Source organism: Bos indicus x Bos taurus, chromosome 7 (assembly GCF_003369695.1).
Source record: "Bos indicus x Bos taurus breed Angus x Brahman F1 hybrid chromosome 7, Bos_hybrid_MaternalHap_v2.0, whole genome shotgun sequence".
NCBI classification, from domain to species: Eukaryota; Metazoa; Chordata; class Mammalia; order Artiodactyla; family Bovidae; genus Bos; species Bos indicus x Bos taurus.
Window position 1 is genome coordinate 70800293 of NC_040082.1, and position 7319 is coordinate 70807611.

The window sequence follows — 7319 nt, forward strand, 5'->3', positions numbered from 1 at the left end:
GTCACAGGCCTTTAAGAAGCTATGAAAGAAGTAAAGGGAATAGAGTTGAGGGACTATCAGATGAGTAAAGCAAATTATGTCAGTATACAAGTGTGGTTGTTTTAACAGGCAAATAGATTGTGAAAATATTTTGCAGTGCAAGAACATTGTAGCAATTTGGACATGAAGAAAGAGATTGAACCTAACTAAGGAAACCTGATCACAATAAACTGTGGAAAATGCTGAAAGAAATGGGAATACCAGACCACCTGACCTGCCTCTTGAGAAACCTATATGCATATGCAGGTCAGGAAGCAACAGTTAGAACTGAACATGGAACAACAGACTGGTTCCAAATAGGAAAAGGAGTACATCAAGGCTGTATATTGTCACCCTGCTTATTTAACTTATATGCAGAGTACATGATGAAAAACGCTGGGCTGGAAGAAGCACAGGCTGGCATCAAGATTGCTGGGAGAAGTATCAATAACCTGAGATATGCAGATGACATCACCCTTGTGGCAGAAAGTGAAGAGGAACTAAAAAGCCTCTTGAAAGTGAAAGAAGAGAGTGAAAAAGTTGACTTAAAGCTCAACATTCAGAAAACTAAGATCATGGCATCTGGTCCCATCACTTCATGGCAAATAGATGGCAAAATGGTGTCAGACTATTTTGGGGGGCTCCAAAAGCACTGCAGATGGTGATTGCAGCCATGAAATTAAAAGACCTTACTCCTTGGAAGGAAAGTTATGACCAATCTAGATAGCATATTATAAAGCAGAGGCATTACTTTGCCAACAAAGGTCCATCTAGTCAAGGCTATGGTTTTTCCAGTGGTCATGTATGGATGTGAGAGTTGGACTGTGAGGAAAGCTGAGCGCTGAAGAATTGATGCTTTTGAACTGTGGTGTTGGAGAAGACTCTTGAGAGTCCTTTGGACTGCAAGGAGATCCAACCAGTCCATTCTAAAGGAGATCAGTCCTGGGTGTTCATTGGAAGGACTGATGCTAAAGCTGAAACTCCAATACTTTGGCCACCTCATGCGAAGAGTTGACTCATTGGAAAAGACTCTGATGTTGGGAGGGATTGGGGGCAGGAGGAGAAAGGGACGACAGAGGATGAGATGGCTGGATGGCATCACTGACTCTGGACATGAGTTTGAGTAAACTCCGGGAGTTGGTGATGGACAGGGAGGCCTGGTGTGCTGTGATTCATGGGGTTGCAAAGAGTCAGACACAACTGAGTGACTGAACTGAACTGAAGGAAGCCTGATTACATCAGAGAAAGTTTTCCAGAAGCAATGATCCTGAGTCAGGTTTTGAAAGAATAAGAACTCTCCAGAGGTAGAGATAAGCCTTCCAAATAAGAGGAAAGGTAGAGGTGGGGAATACTGTGACATCTCTGTGGAAATTCAAGTATAAAACTAATGATCAAGAGAATGGCAGATGTTAAAGTTTGAGTAGAAGGCAAGATAATAAGCCCTGTTTGCCATGCAAGGAAGTTTAGATTTTATCCTGAAATTGATAGTTAAAGATGTTAAGCAAGGGACATTGTTTTGGCAACAGTCTGTAGAGAATGTATCTAGGATTTATTCAAACTGTGTAGACTGATGCCTAAAAATCTGAGCTATAATTCAAGTGATAGATGAATGAAAGTCCAAACTGAAACAGGAGCAGCACATTTGGAGAATAGGATACAATATATTAGAACAAATAAGATGGTGTTCAGAAGCAAATAAATGAGGTTGGTGGGTGAGAAGAAAGCTAAGATGGCCAGTAAGTTTGACAGGTATCCTATATATAGTGAATATGTCTTATATGGACTGATTTTGAACTGCATCTTGTGTTGATGTTTTTTAAGTCTCCATTAATGTAATTGGTTGAATTTTTTTCCCAATAATGAAAATTGAGCAGTTAGAGCTGTATTTCTGTTTCAATAATTGGCACTTAAATTACTTAAATAGCAATGCTAGCTGGAAATTGTACCTCCACAGAGATCTGAACAATTCTTTATAGTCTCTCCTATATTTTTGGCTGAGAAAAGACCAAAGTTGGAGGGTTGCGGGGTGAGGGTGGGGTATGTGCTAAACTTAGTCACATCTGACTCTTTGCGACCCCATGGATTGTAGTCCACCGGGCTTCTCTGTCCTGGAGATTCTCCAGACAAGAATACTGGAGTGGATTGCCATGCCCTCCTTCAGGGGTCTTCCCAGCCCAGGGATCAAACCCAGGTCTCCCACATGGCAGGCAGATTCTTTACTGAGCCACCAGGGAAGCCCGGTGGGTAGGGTGGGAGAAGGTAACTGAGAATTGAAAGTCTTCTTTTCCATGTTAAAGAAAAGACTTTTGTTGGTCATAGTCTCAAGTTGTAAGCAAGTAATCACCATTAGTTAGAGATTACTTTGGATTAGTAGACATCCTCTAAAAATCAGCAGCAGTGACCCCTGCATCTGACAGTTAGCAAGTTAATGAGACTCCAGCTTCTGAAAGTCAGCCTATCATTTACCATCCCATGCCTATAAACAAGTCAATCAGCAAATGCCTCAGTTCAGTAACTATATTTCTGAAAGTATGCCAGTCAATAACAGCTTTATTCTAGTGATCACACTAACATAATTGAAAGACTGTCATTCCATAAACACTCCTGCTTCTGAAAATCCACCAATCCTTGGACCAAGCTTCCCAAAACCTTGTATAAGATCAGCTGTGGCTTTCATTGTAGAGGTTGTTCCTTGCAGATACAGCTCTCCTTTGCAGCCATACATGAAGTTCATTTTTTCTGCAGCACATACCAAAGTTCAGTTTATTGTTAGGTTGCAACCACTTCAACAGTTTAACCCCAATTTACTGTTATAAATTTAGCTTCATGAGTGACAAATACATTAATGATACTATGAGACTATCAAATTCAATATTTTCAATTTCTGTGGTGTTTGCTAAGATCTATTTTTTATTTGTGTATTTGAATCTTGAATGCAAATGTAGATGTGTGATTAACTTTCAGAGCATTGGTTATCCATTAAATGAGGGAAAAGTCCTTTTGAAACTTTTTTTGCAGTATGAAACTGTTCATTCAATACAAAAAATGATAGAAAGTCAGTTATAAACCAGTATCTATTAACAGCTAAACCTAAGAGATATGTGGTTCCTCAGCTATTAAAAAAAAAATACATTTTCTAATTAAACAAATTCAGATGAAAATAATCACAGCAGAAGTTGTAAGATTGTCCGCATTGTGTATCATCATGATCAACCTTTTCAGCACAGATAACTGGTCAAACATACCAGGAGTGTTTTCTGATTCTAAAATTGAAAGCAAATTTTAAGTGCCAGGATGAAATGCTACAATAATAAAAAATGTAATAGCTCTATTTACTATTACAGAGATTATTAAAGATCTAAAATACCTCATCTTTTTAAAACATAGCCCAAGGTGCAGGTAATCACAATATCAGAAAAAAAATTCCCTTTCCTTGTATGTTTTTCTCATGAAAAAGGCTTGCTTAGAAGGCTGCTGCTCACTTAATGAGAAGTGTACTGCTTTTCATAGAGATAATACAAAATGCAAATTTTGGTGTTTATGCAGGAGTGCAAACAATTTATGAATCAAAGTGTAGTGGATTCTATGCAAGGTCTTGGCTATCCTGCACACAATTCTGCACTTTTGCATAATTCTGCGCAGACATCTGACATTCTACTGACCCCAGATTAATTATTGTGAAATTGTTGCATTACTTGAGCATTTAAACATTTAAGGAGTTAAAGAATTTTTGTGACTTTGTTTGCATTTTATAATCTTCAAATTTCTAGCATTCAAAAACTTGTTTGGACTTCCTGATTTAGCTTCTATGTGGTGAACAGCTTGAAAGTGATCACTCACATCCTTACAACAAGAATAAGTTGGACAGGCTGAAAATCAATGACTTTCCTTTTATATTCCTGAGAACTGAGATTGCTGGGCAAATTGCAACACTGGTATGCAAAATCTGGTACGACAGGCATACCTGTATTCCAGAGAAATACAGATCTGCTTACCTGGAACAGAAACTACAGGAACCACAAAATGTTAGAAATATTAAATGCTCATTTTGATAAATTGTCAAAGGTTGAATGTGGACTGTCTTGAGAGTGAGAAATTCCTTGGAGGCTACAGTCTTAGGGGGTCACCCACATTTCCACTGCCATTAGATTCAGAAACTCCAATGGATTTGTGTGGTGGAGACCTGAGAAATATTCCCTCAATGCTTTAAGAGATGAAGGATAACCATTGTGAAACACATCTCGAGTTCACCAAAAATGTCTACTCTCCTGGGGGAAAGAGTTTACCAGAGTCTTATGCTAGCTGAGATAAGGACATTCCTCCTACTAAATTTAGCCCCATCTAACCTTCCTGTCTCACTAAGGAGGGGGAAAAAATAAACATGAAGTTGGGGGGGTGGGGGTGTATTCAAGGAAAAAGATTAGGAATGCTGCAATCAGAGGAGGGAGTACAGAGCAAGGAACTTGGGAGAAAGCTGTACCACTGGATAAATATTTGTCCTAGACAGTCCCACTAAGACTGAGATTTAATTGGAAAATTATAGACTCCACCACACCCTGACCCCCACCCCAGAACTTGCCACTACACCAGCAACTCTGGATTACAGCAGAAAGAGCTACAAGATACAGACTCTCCTTGAGGAGTGTTCTGCTTGCAATGTAGGAGACCTGGGTTCGATCCCTGGGTTGGGAAGATCCCCTGGAGAAGGGAAAGGCTACCCACTCCAGTATTCTGGCCTGGAGAATTCCATGGACTGTATAGTCCATGGTGTCGCAGAGCTGGACACAGCTGAGCGACTTTCACTTTCACTTCAGGAGTGTTTAGTGTTTTATCAATAGTGGAGACAAAGACAAGGATACTAGAGGAATTTGAAGACTCTGGCACCTATGGCTGCCCAACTCCTAGCCAAGTTAACATAAATCTGGTATAAAAAACTATGACTGTGTGGGATTTATCCCAGAAAATGAGGATATGTACAACATAAGAAAATCAATCAATATAATGCACTGCACTAGTAGAATGAAGGCAAAACACACACACACACAACCATCTTGATGCAGGAAAAACATTTCACAAAATTCAGTAAATTTTCATGATAAAATTACTGAGCAAACCAGGAATAGAAGGAAATTTCCTTAACATGATAAAGTACATTAATGAAAAATCCACAGCTAATCTCATATTGAAGAATGAAAAACTGACAGCTTTCCCCCTAAGATTAGGAACAAACAAGGATGCTTGATTTTGCCACTTTTATTCAAGACTGTACTGGAAGTTGTAGTCAGAGAAATTAGGCAAGGAAAAGAAATAAAAGGCATTCAAACTAGAAAGCAAGAATTTTCTCAATTTTCAAATGACATGACTCTATATATAGAAATCCAAACAACCATCAAAAATCAATTAGAACTTTTAAATGAGTTTACAGTGTTTCAGGATACAAGACCAGCATGTAAAAATCAGTTTTATTTCTACATGCAAGTAATAGAAAATGTAAAAGGAAAATTCATGTACAATAGGATCAAAAAGGATAATGTATTTAAGGAAAAATTTAGCCAAGTAAGTCCAAGACTTATACACTGAAAACTACAAAGCATTGTTGAAATATATTAAAGAAGACCTAGATGTAAATAAATGGAAAGAACATTTGATATTCATGAACTGGAAAACATAATATTGTGAAAATAACAATGCTACCAAAATGATCTACAAATTCAATGCAATCATTATCAAAATTCCAATAGCCTTTCTGCAGAAGTGGAAAAGCAGATCCTAAAATTCATACGCAATTGCAAGGGATCCCACACAGTGGAAACAATCTGGAAGAAGAACACATCTAGAAGAACATTTCCCAGGTTCAAAACCTACTACAAAGCTACAGTAATCAAAACAGTGTGGTATTGGCATGTAGAAAAATGTATAGTTTAATGGAATCAAATTGAGAGTCTACCAAAAAAAAAATTGCAAAATTGATTTTTTACAAGAGTAAAAAGACTGTTTCAGTGGGGAAAATAGTTTCATCAATGGCTAATGCTGAAACTACTGGATATCCACATGCAAAAGAAAAAAAAATGATTCTGGACACCTACTTCACAACACATGCAAAAATTAATTCTGAATGAATCAAAACCTAATGTAAGTGCTAAAACTATTTTTAAAAACTATAAAATTCTTAGAAAAAAACATAGGTGAAAATCTGCGTGACCTCGAATTAGGCAACATTTTATTAGATATGACACAAAATACAAGCAAACAAAGAAAATGTCAATAAATTGAACATTATTGAAATTAAGACTTCTGTGTATTGAAAGACACTAGCAAGAGAATTAAAAGGACATCTCATAGAATGGAACATGATACTTGCAAATATTTTCTAAAAGCCTCAAGTCTGAAACTTTTTTAAAAGTTCATGATGCAACACAATTCAATAAAAAAACAAAATGCAATTAAAAGGGGGAAAAAGTAATTGAATAGACATTTCCCTAAAGAAAATATACAAACAGCCAATAACCAAATGAAAAGATGTTCAACATCATTAATTATAATGCAAGAAATGCAAGTCAAAACCACAATGAGATATATCAGATCCATTATGTGATATAATAAATCCAAAAATACCACATGGCTATTTTTTAATAACAGATGTTGGTAAGGACATGAAGAAATTGAACCCTTGTGCGTGAATGATGAAACTGTTAAACGGTGCTGCTGCTGTTGAAAACAGTTTTGTGATGTTAAATACAGAATTACCATAGACCAAGAAATTCAACTCCTAGGTGTATACCCAAGAGAACTGAAAACAATTGTTCACACAAAAACCTGTTCACAACTGTTCAAAGAAGCACTGTTCACAATAGCCAAAAGATGGAAACAACTCAAGTATCTATCATCAGTGAGTGGATAAATAAAATGTAGTATATCCATACAGTGAAATATTATTCAGCAATAAAAAGGAATAAAATGTAGATACATGCCAAAACATGGATGAACCTTGTAAACATTATGTTAAGTGAAAGAAGTCAGACACAAAGGTTATGCATTGTATGACTCCATTTATGCAAAATATCCAGAATAGGCAAGCCAAGAGACAGTAAATTACTGGTTTCCAAGGTCTGGAGAAGAGATGAATGGGGAGTGACTGCTTAATGGGTACAAGATTTTCTTTGGGGGATGATGAAAATGTTCTGAAGCTAAGTAATGGTGAGGGTTGCACAAAAGTGGTTGTACTAAATGTCACTGAATTGTATGGACTGAAAACAAATAGACTGCCAGTTATTTCACCAGAAAAATTGGGTTTATTCAAC